The sequence below is a fragment of the Geotrypetes seraphini genome, chromosome 2, assembly GCF_902459505.1.
Source record: "Geotrypetes seraphini chromosome 2, aGeoSer1.1, whole genome shotgun sequence".
NCBI lineage: Eukaryota > Metazoa > Chordata > Amphibia > Gymnophiona > Dermophiidae > Geotrypetes > Geotrypetes seraphini.
The window spans coordinates 227,473,087-227,491,873 of record NC_047085.1 but is presented as its reverse complement, the minus strand read 5'-3'; the positions used below and the strand labels follow the sequence as shown (position 1 = coordinate 227,491,873).

General features: G+C 43.8%; 1 protein-coding gene across 6 annotated transcripts in view; it reads left to right on the top strand.

Moving 5' to 3' along the window:
• The window catches only part of MCHR1 (melanin concentrating hormone receptor 1), a 97,374-nt gene that overhangs the window by 3,300 nt on the left and 75,287 nt on the right, over positions 1–18,787 (top strand). The window contains exon 2 of one of the 6 annotated variants that reach the window (XM_033929686.1): positions 2,059–2,103. The exons of 4 other annotated variants lie outside the window; for them this stretch is intronic. The gene's annotated coding sequence lies outside the window, so the exon portion shown is untranslated. Of the gene's footprint in view, positions 1–2,025; positions 2,104–18,787 lie in introns of all 6 variants that reach the window. One more of the 6 variants, XM_033929688.1, reaches the window with a different exon arrangement.

The window sequence follows — 18,787 nt, the reverse complement described above, 5'->3', positions numbered from 1 at the left end:
TGGACGCTGCATACAATGCAACATCACAGAAACAACGATGTATCTCACCTAAAGCAATAAATAAATAAATAAATAGAATTTTTTTTTCTACCTTGTCTTCTCTGATTTCTGCTTGCCTCATCTTCTTGGCACTCTCTTCCTTTCATCCACTGTCTACCCTCTCTCTGCCCCTTCTATATGGCATCTTCTCTCCTATTCCCCTTCCAGAAACTTTATGCCTCCCCCTTCCATCTCTCCCTACACCCATCTTCTTCCCTTCCCTCATCCAATGGCCTGGCATCTCTCTCCTCTCCTTCCCTCTCCCACACCCCTATGGTCTGGTATTTCACTCTCTCCTCTCCCTTCCCCCCACTTCCATCAGCATCTGCCCCCTTTCTCACCCTTCACCACCCTTCTATACCATCCTGATCCGCTTTCTCAACCTTCACCACGCTTCCATACCACCCTGAACCCCTTTCTCACTCTTCACCACGCTTCCATACCACTCTGACCCCCTTTCTCACCCTCCACACCCTTCCATACCACCCTGACCACCTTTCTCACCCTCCACACCCTTCCATACCATCCTGACCTCATTTCTCTCCCTTCACCACCCTTCCATACCATCCTGACCCCTTTTTCTCCTTCTACCACCCTCCTATGCTCCTTTCTCTCTCCATCAAAATCAGCAAGGTTCCGCGATGACTACTTCTGCTACCTCTGCTCCAGAAGAGGTAAGTGATGTCGGAGGGGGGCTGGGCCTGCAGACGCAGGGATTTGAGGCAAGGTCCCGCGATGACTGCAGCTGCCGGTTTACCCCCTCCCCCCAACGTCACTTACCTCTTCCGGAGCAGAGGCAGAAGAAGCAGTCATCACGGCACCTTGCTGCACTTCAGCGCGGCTGTCAACTCATATTTCAGAGCAGAGTTGGGAGCCGCATTGAGGTGTCATTTTGAGCAGCGTGGGAGCTTCCGGACCCAGCCGGCTGTGCACCACCTTGAAGCATGCACCCAGGGCGGACCTCCCCCCGCCCCCCTTGGTATGCCACTGAAACAACTAGAACACTAACATAAGAACATAAGAATTGCCACTGCTGGGTCAGACTAGTGATCCATCGTGAACAGCAGTCCACTCACATGGCGGCCCTTAGGTCAAAGACCAATGCCCTGATTGAGTCTAGCCTTACCTGCGTATGTTCCGGGTGAATCCCAGAGTGAGACAAAAAAAGTAACCCTCTAGACTACAGTGTTTTGTCATTTTCTCAGGAACCTCTGAGTTTCAATGAGAAATTTTACTTACTTTTCCCCTCCCCCCTTTTTACAAAACTGTGAGAGTGGTTTATAGTGCAGGCCAGCACGCTGAATGCACTGCGCTGCTCCTGACATTCAGAGTTCCTATGAGCATCGGGAGCAGCACAGAGCATTCAGCGCCGGCCTGCACTAAAAACCACTTCCATGGTTTTGTAAAGGGGGAGTTAGTCATCATACGTGCGTATTACTATTAAACAACACTGAATTATCTTAAGCGACATTGATGTCACTGATATTTTAGCCTGTTTTATTCAAGTGAATCACTAACAATCCTCCTAATGATAGGCTAATGCTAGAACAAGCATGTCTCTAATGAAAACAATGTTAGAGACTATGGACCTCAAGTGCCCGCGGTTATTTGCCTTTAGAACCAGTCTTAGCTAATAACCTATATGCGGGCTATCATTGGTCCAAAATGTCTCTTTTTCATTTCTAATTTTTAAATTTTATTTTTTATATATAAACTCTTACTCTCAGGGCTCCTTTTATCAAGCCGCGCTAGTGGGGTTAGCGCGCGCAACTTTTAATCGCGCACTAACCCCCACACTGGCCAAAAAAACTACCACCTGCTCAAGGCGGGCCTTAGCGGCTAGCGCAGCCGGCGGTTTAACACGCGCTATTATGCGCCTTAAATCGCTAGCGCGGCTTGATAAAAGGAGCCCTCATTCTTTAAATATGTTGCCTCTATGGGCACCTCCACAGATAGCTTGTGTAATTTTTTACTTTCGAAAATTAGAATGAAGAAAGCTTTTGTCCGTTTGTGTTCCAGAAATCTTCCTTCAACGGCTAGAATATGCCGAGGTAGTATTAAAAGGTAAGCGTGCATCTTTAATATGAAGGCTTTTACTTTAATAAGCTATTATTCTAAGGGTTTTAAGATATTATTACCATCATAAATTATTTTCGGTGTAGGCCTTTATTTGCACAGGTTCTTTGATTATAATATTATCCTGCATTTTTTTAATTATTCAAGTTATTTAAGTTATTTAACTTTAAGGTATTATGAAATACACATTATGAAATGACACAAAATTAAATCAAGCTAAACCGAATTGATATAAGGAATCCTTATGCGGCCCCCTTGAGTCTTCACTAATAGCAAGAATTAGTTTGTCTCAACTTCATCTTAAATTAAATAACTTTATAGTATCTGTAATTGCAAAATACCAGTTTCCTGAAGAAGCTCTTTATACATGAGCGAAACGGAGATCTTCCGTTGCATTACATTCCGGCGGCCGGGTAGAGAACTACACCCGAGCTAAGTATTACATAGAAGATAGTAAGAGTCTCCAGTTGGGGCGAAAGTAAAAAATTATACAAGCTATTTTTGGAGATGCCCATGGAGGCAATATATCTAAAGATATATAAAAAATAAAATTTAAACATTAAAAATCAAAAAAAGATACATTTTGGACCGATGATAGACCGCATATAGGTTATTAGCTAAGACTGGTTCTAACGACAAATAACCGCGGGCACTTGAGGTCCATAGTCTCTAACATTGTTTTCATTAGAGACATGCTTGTTCTAGCATTAGCCTATCATTAGGAGGATTGATATTTTAGCGTCACTACCTAGCAATTTTTGCGCGTTCAGAATTTTCAAGCTAAGGGCTCCTTTTACGAAGCCGCGTTAGCGGTTTAACGCGCGCAATAGCGCACGCTAATCTGCCGGCTGCGCTAGCCGCTACCGTCTCCTCTTGAGCAGGCGGTAGTTTTTCGGCTAGCACAGGGGTTAGCGTGCGCTAAAAATGTGCGTGCGGTAAAACCGCTAACGCGGCTTCGTAAAAGGAGCCCTAAAACAGTAAAATAGCATCATTCAAATCATACAATTAACAATGTGTCAGAATTTTGCAGTCTCTGCGAATGCTCAAAATGTCCATCCCCAGCTTTGACAGCAACCCATCTGATTTTACTGCAAATATTTGAGAATCTTCCCCTTAGATCGTGGGAGGTGATACTGACCCAGGAAGAAGGGAAAGGGTCAAGAGGACATGTGGTGTCATGTGCTGCATGGATCAATCTAGTAAAGTTTGAAGCGAGGGTAAATGATGACCAAGGAGTCTGCACTCTTGATGTAAGGTTCGTCACTGTGAGTTAGATGGGGGAATTTAGTTTAAGATCATGATCAGGACTGGACAAGTCAGAGTGATAGTGGAGGGGTCACCATAGATACAGCGATGGGCATTGGATGACTGCAGTGTAGTTATCTTTTTTAGTGAAATACTTGACATCAGCTCACAGTAGTGATGAGGAGGTGCCTTTTTCCCAGAAGTGAGATCTAATAGAACTGAGAAGTAGAGAATGACATGGGGACAAATTTTCACCATCCCCGCGGGAACACATTTTCCCATCCTGTCCCCGCGAGCTTTTTTTCCTGCCACTGCTCCATTCCTGCACGTGCCATCCTCATCTGCATAAGCCTCAAACACTTTAAAATCGTATGTGTTCGAGGCTTGTGTGGTTAAGGCCGAGCTTACAGGAATGGGACAGGGACAGTGACAAAACTCATGGGGACGGGACGGAGAAATCGAGTTTCTGCAGGAATGGGGACAAATTTGTCCCCGTGTCATTCTCTACTGAGACGTTTGGGGGAGGTTGTTTTTTTATTTTTTTTTTTTGGGGGGGGAGGTTGTTGTATATTAATGGAGTTGGCTATTAAAGATGTTATACATGTTTTTGCCTGTTTAGGCTTTTGAAGGTAAAAAGTGTAGTAGCTTTTATTTATATTGCCTGAAGGAATCTAGGGTCCTATGCTTTCTCCATGCTCTCTGAGTGCCTTATTTGATATTTCAGAAGCTAGAGAATGACACAGCAAAAAAATTTTCCCCATCTCCTCAGGAACTCAATTTCCCTGAACCCAGACCCTCCCCGTGAGTTTTGTCGCTATCCCTGTCCCGTTCGCCACAATGGAACCATGATTTATTCCAGGGGAGTGCAAAGGAACACTCTAGTCAAGCTGACACACTATCACACTATTCTTTGTAAAAGCTTGATCTGAAGGTGAGTAGGACTCAAAATCAGAAGGGAACAGAGAACCACAGTATGTGATGTGTGAATAGGTCTATACAGGCAAGGTGGGATAATTGAGAAAAGTGCTTAGAAAGGGGCACAGGAACCTTAACAGTTATAAGAAAGTGAAGAGCACAGATGTTGGAGTAAGGATTAAATCTAATGTGTGTCCAGCAATATTAGTAGGGAAAGATATATGCTGTACTAGCTGATGCCCCGGCGTTGCACGGGTATTAAATTATAGCAATAACACTGTAAATGGATTCAAATAAAGATACTTTATAGTGGTGAATGAAAGTATTTTTTTACAGCTTAATAAAAAGTACAATATTCAAATTATAAAGTGAAATATTTGACAAAATGAATACAATACAACTAACGCAAAACGTGATTATAAACAACAATTTTAGTTTCACCTCCTGGAGCAAGAACATATAAATTCTTGGGTGAATCCACCCTTGAGCAAGCAAAATAGAGTTGTGGGCCGTGAGACCCCCAGAACATATCACCCCAGGTAGTGAGGGATCTGCATACCAAGTTTCGTCCAAATTGGTCACAGTGAGAATGGCAGCTTTTTACATTTTTTCCATTGACATGAATGGGTGAAATCTGATTTTCTGTTTTTAGCTCCGCCCACGTGTGCGGGAGGGCCGCGAGACCCCCAGAACATATCACCCCAGGTAGTGAGGGATCTGCATACCAAGTTTCGTTCAAATCGGTCAAGCCGTTTGTGAATTACTGTGAGAATGGCAGCTTTTTACATTTTTTCCATTGACATGAATGGGTGAAATCTGATTTTCAGTTTGTAGCTCCGCCCACGTGTGCAGGTGGGCCGCGAGACCCCCAGAACATATCACCCCAGGTAGTGAGGGATCTGCATACCAAGTTTCGTCCAAATTGGTCACAGTGAGAATGGCAGCTTTTTACATTTTTTCCATTGACATGAATGGGTGAAATCTGATTTTCTGTTTGTAGCTCCACCCACGTGTGCAGGAGGGCCGCGAGACCCCCAGAACATATCACCCCAGGTAGTGAGGGATCTGCATTCCAAATTTCGTTCAAATCGGTCAAGCCGTTTGTGAATTACTGTGAGAATGGCAGCGTTTTACATTTTTTCCATTGACATGAATGGGTGAAATCCGATTTTCTGTTTGTAGCTCCGCCCATGTGTGCAGGTGGGCTGCGAGACCCCCAGAACATATCACCACAGGTAGTGAGGGATCTGCATACCAATTTTTGTTCAAATCGGTCAAGCCGTTTTTGAATTACTGTGAGAATGGCAGCTTTTTACATTTTTTCCATTGACATGAATGGGTGAAATCCGATTTTCTGTTTGTAGCTCCGCCCACGTGTGCAGGTGGGCCGCGAGACCCCCAGAACATATCACCCCAGGTAGTGAGGGATCTGCATACCAAGTTTCGTTCAAATCGGTCAAGCCGTTTTTGCGTGATCGTGGCACATACACACACACATACATACACACATACATACCTCCGATTTTATATATATAGATAAGGCTACAGTCTGAAATGAGAGACAGGAAATGTTTTTATTCTGGGGTCAAGAAATTGAATTGCACCATCTGACAAGGTTTGAGAGAAAGTGGCACAACTGATGAAAGCCAAAGAAAACAGAATGTGCTTCGGAAGGAAAAGCCATTGAGAAATAGCAAGTTCTGAGATGAGTTTTAAATTTAAAATCTGAAGGCTGAGATCAGAAGGCAGAGAATTCCAAAGGACATTTTACCTTTATTACCTGAATGTATGCTACTTCCATAGCTTTCAGTCTTGCAGGCAGTATATTTTTAAAAAACAAAACATTTTAAATGAATGAAATAAGTAAATTCCAGCTGAATGATGGCCAGAGAAAGCGCAGTGAGAAGATTACACTGAGCTGACATGAGGGACTGTGAAAGGCAATAAGTGATAAGAATCCTAGCTAAATAAAGAGGGGATGTCAGCATTGAGAAAATGAGAAAACCAAAGAGAATTGACCCCAAAGTATCCACAGCATTGAGAACATGAAACATAAGTAGAAGGATCTTAAACTGGATCCTGGAAGCCAATGAAATGAAAAAAAGAATCCCCCTAGTCCTACCTCCAGGCTTTAGCCAAAATTTTGGTGGCAGTATTTTTAGAAGTTGCAGTCTTCTTAAGAGATACCAGCTTCAGGCTGTTATACACCAAATTACAATAATCACACGTGTTCAAAGCAAGAGTGTAAGTGTCAGCATTTAAATCATCTTTGTATGCTCTGTAAGGTATGGAAATGAGACCCAGTCACAGATAAAATCTAGACATTTAAATTATGCTTCAATCAGTTCTAATCCCAAGAACTGCTAATGTTGTCTTTAACGAGACATGGGTTCCGGAAATCAGAGGAGCAGCTGAGAACCCTATGACCTCAGACTTCAGTGGATTCAAAATCAAATGGTATTGACTTAACCATTTGGCCACTGCATCCAAGCAGTTATGAAGAGATGATAAATCAAGTGAGTCAGCATCGATGGTAGCCTAAAGCTGAAAGTCCTCCATGTAAATGAAGCAATGGACGTCAAAACTCTGAATAATGGTAGCAAGAAGAGGAAATAAAAAAGATATTAAGCAGTGTAAGGGCTAAGAAAGCCCCCATTTTTATCACGTAAAATTTATTTATTAAAAATTTATATACTGCCTAAAAATCCTAAGCACTTTACAATCAACATACAAAGTAATTAAAACCAATATATCACATATTCAATAAAATCTGTCCTGTCGCCTACCCTACTGACCATTCTTATTTATTTTTATTTTTTTTTAAATATCATGTTTATTAAGACAAGAAACATTGGGACAGCCACTGCCGTCTACAATACAAAGGTAGTACAGGTGCGCAGGAAAACATAGCAGAGAGCATGCAAAGTTATACAGCGGAACACTGTGCAGAATCAGAAGCATACAGAAACATGGGACTACAGATTAAATTGAGGCAACGCACTCCTGCAAAGAACTTATAACTAGCTGTGAGAGAGAACAGTACACTGACCAGCGCCTCTCGCCTATAATTTCTATTAAAAGAAAACAGCAACATTCAGGATCCCCAAACGATCCAAAGCATCCTCTTATCATTCACACCCCAGTCAAATCATGCAAATCGCCAATCACTCCACACTCAACTCAACAGACTCACACACACCGTTCAAACTCACACGAGCAAGGGCGTATTGGTACTCAAAATGCAGATACTCAAATACATAAATGTTCTGACACTCGAACCCGTGGCAAGAAAACAAAGGGAACAAGATACAAGGTAGAAAGAAAGAAGCGTAAACATGGACATCCAGTGTATGAACCAATCCTACAAAGTGTCTAGGCAACCTGGGTTAAGGTCTTCCTCCAGAATGTACAATAAAGTTTCCAGTGGGGCTGGGGTCGTGAGGCATAAGTGTCCAGTTCAAAACGTGCTTGCAAATGCATCTGGGATATCCACATACTATATGTCGGTACCTCCTCAGCAGCCCAATATTTCAGGATGAGTTGTTTGCCCACAAGGATCGCGTGCAGTAGGTACTTATGAGCAGGGAAGTCCAGGCCCTGCTGTTTGAGATCAGTAACGTCTCCCATCAACAAAGCGATAGGGTTCCAAGGCACTGTGCATTGTAGGATGTTCGCTAAACAGAGCTTCACAGAGTCCCAGAAAGTCAGTTTGGTACAAGCAAAGAATGAGTGGACATAATCACCCCTGTGAGAGTTACATTTGAAACAGATATCATCACGCCATAATCCCATATGACAGTCCCGGGTTCTAGTGATATAGGACCGATGCAATATTTTATATTGTGTTTCCTGCAGGCCCGCGGCCTTCACATGCATGTAAAGTGTTTGAAAAAGGAGCCTGAGATCATGGATGGAAACAGTCATCCCTAGCTCTGTAGACCATTCTCCCCCCAGAACATGGAGACATCCCTCCCCTGAGCTATCTCTCCCCAACTTGTACCATGTAGAAATCTTATTAGAAGCAGTGGGTGTGGAAAGGAAAACCAGATCCAAAGGGCCATATTTCCATCAATCCCCATGAGCACGTACTAAAGAGTGAAAATAGTGATGAATTTGCAAAAAAGTATACATGTGCGCAGGTGGCATTCACCAAGCAGTCCGCAGTTGTGCAAAGGATGGGAACTCCCCCCCTCTCAGAGCCAAGACATCACCCACAGTCGTGGTGCGTGCAGTGCGGTCTCTCAGTCCCGCCAGGCCCCCCGCTCCAGAAGCAAAATCGGGGTTACGTAGAAGAGAAAGAAACGGGGATACGGCGGGCAACCGGTTCTGAAGAATACGCCACCAGCGCCACGCTCGTCTGAAAGGAAGGAGGAAAGGCAGAACAGTGGAGCGGGGCCTCGCGCCCCCACCTCTCGCTCCATGAAGAAAGGAAGAGAAGGACCAAGGCAGGCAGCAGTCCTCGAGTAGAGATTCAGGGGAATATTGGCGCGAGGAAACCAATTGCTCATGAATCCAGCGAAGGAGCGCGGCAACGTTATAGATACGCAGAGCGGGCAGGCCTAAGCCCCCTCGTTCAAGGCTCTGGGACAATTTAATTGAATTAATACGTGCTTTCTTCCCCCTCCACACGAAGGCGCAAATGATGGATTGGTAGGCGCGCTCATCCGAACGGGAAATCCATACAGGTATAGTCTGCAGTGGGTATAGTAATTTCGGGAACATCACCATTTTGACCAAGGCCACGCACCCTAAGAGCGATAGAGGCAGCGATTGCCATTTAAGACAGAGAGTTTTGATCCGTCCGATGGCAGCAGAAATATTAGCCTCGTACAACTTGGGCGGGTCTCTGTAAAGCATGATACCAAGATATTTCAACTTTCCCGGGGCAATACCCACGCCAAGGCCCCTACACCAAGGCTCCGTCGGCGAACCCCTCAACAAAAGAGCCTCCGTCTTATCGAAATTAATTTTCAAACCTGAAAAGACACCATAGGCTCGAATTATGGACATCAGAGCAGGCATATTCCGGTCTGCATTATTGACATATAAGAGCATGTCATCAGCGAACATACTTATGCGAAATTCATTGTTGCCCACCTTAAGACCCTCTAACTGAGCATCTTGACGAATTCGAGCTGCCAAAGGTTCGAGCGAGAGAAGAAAGAGGAGGGGCGAAAGGGGACAGCCCTGACGCGTGCCCCGTCCCAAAGGGAAGGGGTCAGAAACTCCACCATTCACCAAGAGTTGCGATGTGGGTTGATGATACAGAGCCAGTAACCATGCGAGAAAGTCTCCCTGGATCCCGAAGCGGGTAAGCGTCCTAAATAGATGGGGCCAAGAGACCATGTAGAACGCCTTTTCTACGTCCAGGCTAGTGATGAGCGCCCTGTCGGAGACGGCGCGAGGGTGTTGTAACACTGCTAGAACCTTCAGGAGATTCATGGACGCGTGCCTACCGGGTACGAAACCGACTTGGTCTTCGTGGATGAGTGAGGGCAAGAATTTATTGAGACGCGCCGCCAGAATACTAGCCAAAAGTTTATCTTGGTTAAGAAGGGAGATAGGGCGGTAAGACCCTAGAGCATCAAGCGGGCGCCCGGGCTTAGGGAGAACAATAACGTGCGCTCTGTTATGAGAATCACCTGGGGGAGTAGAACTACGCAGTCCTATAAAATATTGTTGTAGGGAGGCTAGAGCTAGTGGATTTAGTAACTTATAGAATTCCGGGCCAAAGCCATCGGGGCCCGGCGTTTTAGCTAGCTTGAGCTTTTTAATAGCAACCTGCATTTCCTCTCCCAAGATAGGTCCATTAAGAGCGAGACTTTGATCATCTGTCAAGGTGGGGAGACAAAGACCCCGAAAAAACTTATCGCTGGCGTCCGCGTCATAGGGTTGTGCCGCGTACAGCTCAGAGTAGAATTGCACAAACTGCTCCGTGACGGCCGAATGGGTGACATGCGTGACGCCCTGTTTATCCTTAATGGAAGTAATAGTATGACGAGTTTTATGCGGGCGCACCAGGTTAGCCAGCAACCTCCCCGTTTTATCCCCCCAGCGGTAGAGTTTGTATTTGTAACAGTATATATTACTTCTGGCCCTTTGCTCCAAGAGAAGATTGATCTTTTCCTTGATGGCGCACATGGCCTGTTTAGAGTTATCATCGAGTCGGGAAATGTGAAGGGATCGAAAGCTAGCAAGATCCCGCGACAGAGCCAGTAGTTTCCCGTCTCTCTTTTTATGCAGGGACGCCGAGTAAGCCAGGACATGTCCTCGCATAACCGCTTTAGCCGCCTCCCAATAAACAACGGGGTCCACATCCGCCACTGAGTTAGTATTTTGGAATTCATCCCACCGCTTTTGAAAGAATTTACGAAACTCCGCATCCTTGTAAAAGAAAGGGGACATCCGCCAGACACGTCCCACGTCTTGGGACCCAAAATGTAAGTCAAGGCCCAAAAGAGCATGGTCTGATACTAGTGGTGGCGAAAGGCTCGCAGCCGACAGGTTCGGAAACAGAGAAGCAGAGATGAGAAAGTAATCAATGCGGGAATGAGACAAGTGAGGGTGAGAGTAGAAAGAGAAGTCAAGTTCGGTGGGATGCAGTGTGCGCCAAGAGTCCAGCAAGCCTAGCTCCTTAATAAGGAAGTGTACCCCCTTGTTGAAATGGCCCTTTGGCACCGGCTTAGCTGGCCTGCGGTCCCACCATCAAAACAGAGAAAGCACTGGCAACAAGTCCTGTTCAGTAGTGGAGCACATAGAGTTTGAGAAGAGGAGCAGCAGCACAACGAGTGCCCGCTGACTCAAGCTGCCCCTCAGAACACCCCGTCTCCACAGTGCTGGAGCACCGTACGCTAGGTCTTACAGTATCAGAGGAGCATGCTTCAGCGGCATATCAGGTATACAGGAGAAGCAGCGGGCACCGTCATACCAGCTCTTATGGCTTATCATATCAATCCAGCTTGTGAGGCAGAGCCCCCCCTCAAGGAGGTGGGAGAAGAGATCCTCCGAGTCCACCGCTCTCCCTGTAGGTCTGTACTGTGCTCCCGGAGGGTCAGAAAAGTCCAGCAGAGGGTGAATCGAAAGGACAGGAGGCCGGGGGCTCCCAAATGCCCCTGCAACCTACGCTGATCCCATCCGGTCGCACACAGTAAAAGACGGCGTAGGCATGGGGACTCTGCATCAAACCAGGTAGTGTAGGGAGCCATCAGGAATCACATGAAAAAGCCCCTTAGGATCGCCGCATATTCTCCTCATTCCATCAACATGTAGAGCTCCATAGTCGCCCCGCACCACAGGTAGTGGTGCTAGATGTAGATGTAGAACACACCAGGGGGGAGTCAGGCAGTCCCAGGTTCCTCGCGTAGGGGCGCCGGCAGGCTCTGAATGAACCGCTCGAGCTCAGTCGGTGTCTCAAAGTAATGAATCTTATTGTTGAAGGAGACACGAGCTCTGGCTGGATACAGCAGGGACACCCGTATGTTTCTTTGGTAAAGGGTGTTACAGTGTGGCGCCATTGCCCGGCGCCTAGAGGACACTTGTGGAGAGAAGTCTTGGAAGACTAAAATCTTCTGCCCCTCATAAACAAATCCTGCCCCACGCCGAAAGCGAGCAAGAACATGCTCCTTCAGGGCAAAGTTAAGAAAGCGTGCAAGGACAGGACGGGGCCGCTGCTCGTTTTCTCTCCTGCTCCCCACCCTGTGAGCGCGCTCAATTAGCACTTTCTCCCCCGAGGCGTCCAGCTCCAAAGCGGACGAAAGCCACGTTTCCAGGCACGCTCGCAGGTCAACGTCCCTAATGTTGCTAGGCAGCCTGATGAATCTCAAATTGTTCCTACGGCTCCTGTTTTCGTGGTCATCCAGGCGTTCAAAGCAGGCAGTCTTAGTGGTCTCCAGGGCCCGCAATCGTTCCTCAAAGCTGGCGGTGCGATCTTCTTGCTGGACCACTCTATCCTCCACCCTCTGTAACCTGCCTGCATGGGTTTCAATCGTTTCTCGAAAGTCCTCCATGAATGTTTGTATTTTCGCAAGTTTGTCTTCCATGACGAGGGTAAGCGATTTAGTTAGTTCTTGGATGGCCGCCTCCTGGATCGTAAACATTGGCACCTCGTGGCCTTCCGCCATTTTTGTTTCAGGGAGCTTTACTTTCCCATGGGTGTCCTGCTGTGCTCTCGCCGTCATTCCGAGCACGGGGCCCTTCAAATATCACTCCGGGAGCACCCCACAATCCCAGGAAGTCAGCGGGGGGAAGAGGACATCCAGATGACATCCAGCTGCTCCTCCCACTAGGCGAGAACCGATCGTCCCAAATTACTAACCTCCAACATTGCCTCTCTGATATGAAAACTTGGATGTCAAACAACAAACTTCAACTAAACGCCACTAAAACAGAACTCTTATGGATCAGGAAAAAAAGCACCAAATTCACACGTCCTACCCTAGCATGGGACTCCACTCTACTAACGGCAACAGATCAGGTACGCAGCCTAGGAGTAACTTTAGATGGACACTTATCCCTATCTGCCCACATATCCCAAGTAATCTCCACCTCCTTCTACTACCTCCGCCAACTGAAAAGGATCAAACCCTACATCTCCACACCTGACCTCGCCCAACTCCTCTACGCATATGTCCTCTCCAGAATGGATTACTGTAACTCCCTATTTAATGGACTAACCAAAAATAATCTCAAACGCCTCCAACGTGTCCAAAATGCAGCTATCCGCCTCCTACACAACCTCAACTACCATGATCCCGTCTCCCCAGCACTCCGCGCTGAACACTGGCTCCCAATTAGCCAGCGCTGTGCTTTCAAGGCCCTAGCAGTAGCCCACAAGAGAATTTATGCCACCACCCCCTCCTACATAAAATCTAAGCTTCCCATCTACACCCCCACTCGCTCCCTCCGCTCAAAATCGGAAATACGCCTATGCATTCCCCCTGGAAGGTCCCTCCTCTCAGAAACTGCCCGCAAACGATCCTACAGCCACTTCATCCCACATCTCTGGAATAAACTCCCCCCCCAACTCAGGCAACAGAACTCTTTATTGACATTCCGTAAAATGGTAAAGACCCTCCTCTTCAACTAAAGATCTCCCTCAGTCTACACCCCCCCTTAAACCCCACCTCACTCTTCTCTCCCCTATTTAACTTCTCCTAAATTTCAGTATAGTCCTCTCTTAGTCTGTACTCTGATAAATTGTCTGTACTCTGAAAAATTGTTTGTACCCTGATAAATACTGCACAATTTTGTATGTCCAAGCACCTAAACCTATTGTACATCTTATTTGCCGAATTACTTCTACTGTGTATGTTTACTTGTAGACCGTTCTGAGCTACTGGGAGAACGGGATATAAATCTAAATAAATAAATAAATAAATAAATAAATAAATAAATAAAAGGAGAAGTATAGGATAGCGATTTTGTGCTAAAATGCAGAAATCAGGGCTGCATGGCCCGGTGCTGTGCAGAGGCACGTCCGATCAGTTACTCGGCATCACGTGACTCCCGACCATTCTTATTTTACTCACATAAACGCATCAACAAATAACTGTGTCTTCAAAAGATTTTTTAAAGGTAGTTTTAATCTTGCATAAACGCAGCTGACCTGGCAATGCATTCCAAAATTTCACCCCTGCTACTGAACTAAATGAAAAACAATGTACCAAGTCTAAGTAATCCACAGATCAACTCTATTGTAGACTGGTTTAACTTAAGGTTTAAGATACCAAAAGTATTTATGTACTCTCAGATACCCGTTACACGGATCATCAAAGATCTCAATGGGTTTGTATATGCGGGTTCAGATATCAATCATAGAGTACCGAAAATGCAAAATAGTGCTCTAAAGTGCTATAAGTGAATAAATAATCAAAAATAAAGATATTAATGTGAATATATTGCACTTATCTTAATACACCCTACGGGACCCGTTTCACCCGACTTGGGCTTCTTCAGGGGTCAAATATCTAAAAGTAAATACAAAAACATATTAAAAACATCTTAAACCCTTAAAAGTAAAATAACATGACAACGTGCCTACAATGTTCAAATATTAAGAAGTTAAAACTTACTAGTGTTGTCTCGGATTAACAAGACAAAAATGGCGCTTTAGCATTGAGAACGCCAGCGCATGCGCTCTTTTATGCTAAATTCATACTCAATATGCGCATGCGTAAAAAATGTAAATAATTTAAATATTTTAAATATGTTAAATATGTTAAATGTAATATCACAATCAATAAAACACCCTCCAATCTATGGTGTTATTTAAACCCTTAGGTGTCATGGTTTGAAGTCTGTAAATCCACCTGATTTCTCTTTGCGCAAGACGTTTTCTCCTATCACCCCCTCTAATGTTAGGTTCCTCCCTATCAATGCAAAAGCATTTTAGATCTTCAAACTTGTGTTTAGCAGTAGAGCAATGATCTACAAGAGGAGCTGTCATCTTATTGTGTTTTAAGTTAGACTTATGTTCAATAATGCGAGTTTTGAAACTTCTAGTCGTCATTCCAACATATATTTTTTTACAGGGACAGAGAATAGTATAAATCACAAAATCAGAAGAACAAGTCAAAAATTTTTTAATAAAATATATTTTACCATCCACTGGGTTGGTAAAAGAATTTTGTGTGATAGTCAAAACACAAATACTGCAGCGACCACATCTATGAAAGCCATTCGGTAACAAGTTTCTATGAGGATCTTCTACGCTTGTATCTCTGGTTGACGAAAACAATTCCTTCAGATTACGTTCCCTAGAAAACGCCATTCTTAATTCTGTTTTTTCAAAAATTCTGTTCGACTGAACTATTTTCCAGTTGTTTTTAAAGATCTTAGCTAATGCACTACCATCATTAGAATACTTCAACACACATGTCATTATCTCGTCATTAAGATCGTTGGTTTTGTTTTTCATTTCATCCATAAGCCACTCTCTGTGTACATATTTAGCTCTTTTCTGTGACTGTTTTAGTACGTTCTTAGGATAACCCCTATATTTTAGTTTTCTTAAAAAATTCTTTGAATGCATGGAATAATCCGTATCTTTGGTACAATTTCTTTTGATACGCAGAAGTTGTGAGAATGGTAAGTTTTTCTTGAGGCTGTAAGGGTGACAGCTATTGAAATTTAAAAAAGTATTTCTATCAGTAGGTTTGGAATATAAATCAAATTCAAACTTATTGGAAGTTTGTATTATCTTCAGTCGAACAGAATTTTTGAAAAAACAGAATTAAGAATGGCGTTTTCTAGGGAACGTAATCTGAAGGAATTGTTTTCGTCAACCAGAGATACAAGCGTAGAAGATCCTCATAGAAACTTGTTACCGAATGGCTTTCATAGATGTGGTCGCTGCAGTATTTGTGTTTTGACTATCACACAAAATTCTTTTACCAACCCAGTGGATGGTAAAATATATTTTATTAAAAAATTTTTGACTTGTTCTTCTGATTTTGTGATTTATACTATTCTCTGTCCCTGTAAAAAAATATATGTTGGAATGACGACTAGAAGTTTCAAAACTCGCATTATTGAACATAAGTCTAACTTAAAACACAATAAGATGACAGCTCCTCTTGTAGATCATTGCTCTACTGCTAAACACAAGTTTGAAGATCTAAAATGCTTTTGCATTGATAGGGAGGAACCTAACATTAGAGGGGGTGATAGGAGAAAACGTCTTGCGCAAAGAGAAATCAGGTGGATTTACAGACTTCAAACCATGACACCTAAGGGTTTAAATAACACCATAGATTGGAGGGTGTTTTATTGATTGTGATATTACATTTAACATATTTAACATATTTAAAATATTTAAAATATTTAAATTATTTACATTTTTTACGCATGCGCATATTGAGTATGAATTTAGCATAAAAGAGCGCATGCGCTGGCGTTCTCAATGCTAAAGCGCCATTTTTGTCTTGTTAATCCGAGACAACACTAGTAAGTTTTAACTTCTTAATATTTGAACATTGTAGGCACGTTGTCATGTTATTTTACTTTTAAGGGTTTAAGATGTTTTTAATATGTTTTTGTATTTACTTTTAGATATTTGACCCCTGAAGAAGCCCAAGTCGGGTGAAACGGGTCCCGTAGGGTGTATTAAGATAAGTGCAATATATTCACATTAATATCTTTATTTTTGATTATTTATTCACTTATAGCACTTTAGAGCACTATTTTGCATTTTCGGTACTCTATGATTGATATCTGAACCCGCATATACAAACCCATTGAGATCTTTGATGATCCGTGTAACGGGTATCTGAGAGTACATAAATACTTTTGGTATCTTAAACCTTAAGTTAACCCCTGCTACTGAAAACATTGAATTCCCAACCCTTGTATGCATCACATTCCTCTCTTTCTCCATTGATAGTCTCATACCATTTTCAGATCTTAATTCCCTCCCTGGACAATACAACTCTAACAAATTTTAAAACCTTATAAAATTATTCAGCAAGCCCCTGTTTTTAAAAACTAAAATTTTCCAAGCAGAAGCTGTTTATTAATGGCTAGCAGTCTTCCCCACAGAGAAGGGCAATTCTGTCACTGACTAGAGTAACGTGAACAAGAGTGGGCCTAGAGCAGCAGTTGCAGACAATGAAAAATAAAATTTATTAAAGCTCTAGGTCAGGGGTATCATAGTCCCACCTCGAGGACCGCAATCCAGTTGGGTTTTCAGGGTTTTCGCAATGAATAAGCATGAGATCTATTAGCATACAATGAAAGCAGTGCATGCAAATAGATCTCATGCATATTCATTGGGGAAATCCTGAAAACCTGACTGGATTGCGGCCCTCGAGGAGGGACTTTGACACCCCTGCTCTAGGTCAAGGCCCTTTTCCATTCACAGGTAGGAGAAACAAAAGCAACATATTTCAAGTCTGGGTACCTTACTGTCGCTCAGCACAGTAGCACAATTTACTGGTCCCTGATCTGATTCCTCAAGTACTTAGGGCAAAATGCAAAAGCGGCAAGGTTCTGAGTGAGGTTTGACTTGCCTGACTGTAGCAGTGGCAATTCACACATAGATGAAGCGGGAATATGCCCTGGATCATTGCTGCTTCTTCTGGGCCTCCTTAAACTAGCTGTGGCCCTAACTTCTGTACTTCCTAGTTCAGTGTCCCACAAACTTTGTTGAGCCATGGCACTTTTTTTTTTTTTTTTTATTGTATTTTTTCTTTTTTTCCTCCTTTCCTATTGTTTCATGTGGTTTGTTACCCCGGTTTGTTTTTTAATTTTAAAGTAATTATTTTTATTTACGATGTATTTGTGATTTAAGAAATCCAATTTTATTTCTTTGTAAAACGCTTTGTATCCTGAAAAGTGTTCAATCAAATAATATAATAAACTTGAAACTTGAAACTAAATGTAGTGGCCGCAGCTCGAGGCAAACAGAAGTGCACAGACGTCACCATGATGATGTCACACGCATGCATGATGCCATCACATCAATGTTTGCGCGTGCGCAAAGGCCCTTCAGAAGGGCCCTAAGCCGGCAGCAGGGGGTGCCAGCAGGGGAGAGGGCCAGAGAGAAGAAGTGGGAGTGTGTGGTACACTGGTTAGAGCTACAGCCTTGGCACCCTGAGGTTGTGGGTTCAAATTCTGCACTGTTCCTTGTGACACTGGGCAAGTCACTTAATCCCCATTGCCCCAGGTACATTAGATAGAGTGGGAGCCCACTGGGACAGTTAGGGAATAATGCTTGAGTCCCTGAATAATTTGTAATCCACATAGAATTGTAGGATATGTGGAAGATAAATGACTAAAAAAAAAAGAGGCATTGGCCACTGGCTGATTGCCAACAGGACATGCCTCTCGCCGCGAGAAGCACATCCTGTAGGCAGTCAGCAGGTGCCTCTCCTCCTCCCCAGTGTGACGCGGCACACCTGAAATCTCAGGAGACACACAGTTTGTGATACACTTAAGAACATAAGAATAGCCTTACTGGGTCAGACCAATGGTCCATCAAGCCCAGTAGCCTGTTCTCACGGTGGCCAATCCAGGTCACTAGTACCTGGCCAAAACCCAAGGTGTAGTAATATTCCATGCTACTGATACAGGGCAAGCAGTGGCTTCCCCTGTGTCTTTCTCAATAACAGACTATGGACTTTTCCTCCAGGAACTTGTCCAAACCTTTCTTAAAACCAGCTACGCTATCCACTGTTACCACATCCTCTGCCAACGCGTACCAGAGCTTAACTATTCTCTGAGTGAAAAAAATTTCCTCCTATTGGTTTTAAAAGTATTTCCATGTAACTTCATCGAGTGTCCCCCTAGACTTTGTAATTTCTGATGGAGTGAAAAATCGATCCACTTGTACCCGTTCTACTCCACTCAGGATTTTGTAGGCTTCAATCATATCTCCCCTCAGCCATCTCTTTTCCAAGCTGAAGAGCCCTAACCTTTTTAGTCTTTCCTCATATGAGAGGAGTTCCATCCCCTTTACCATCTTGGTCACTCTTCTTTGAACCTTTTCTAGTGCCGCTATATCTTTCTTGATATAAGG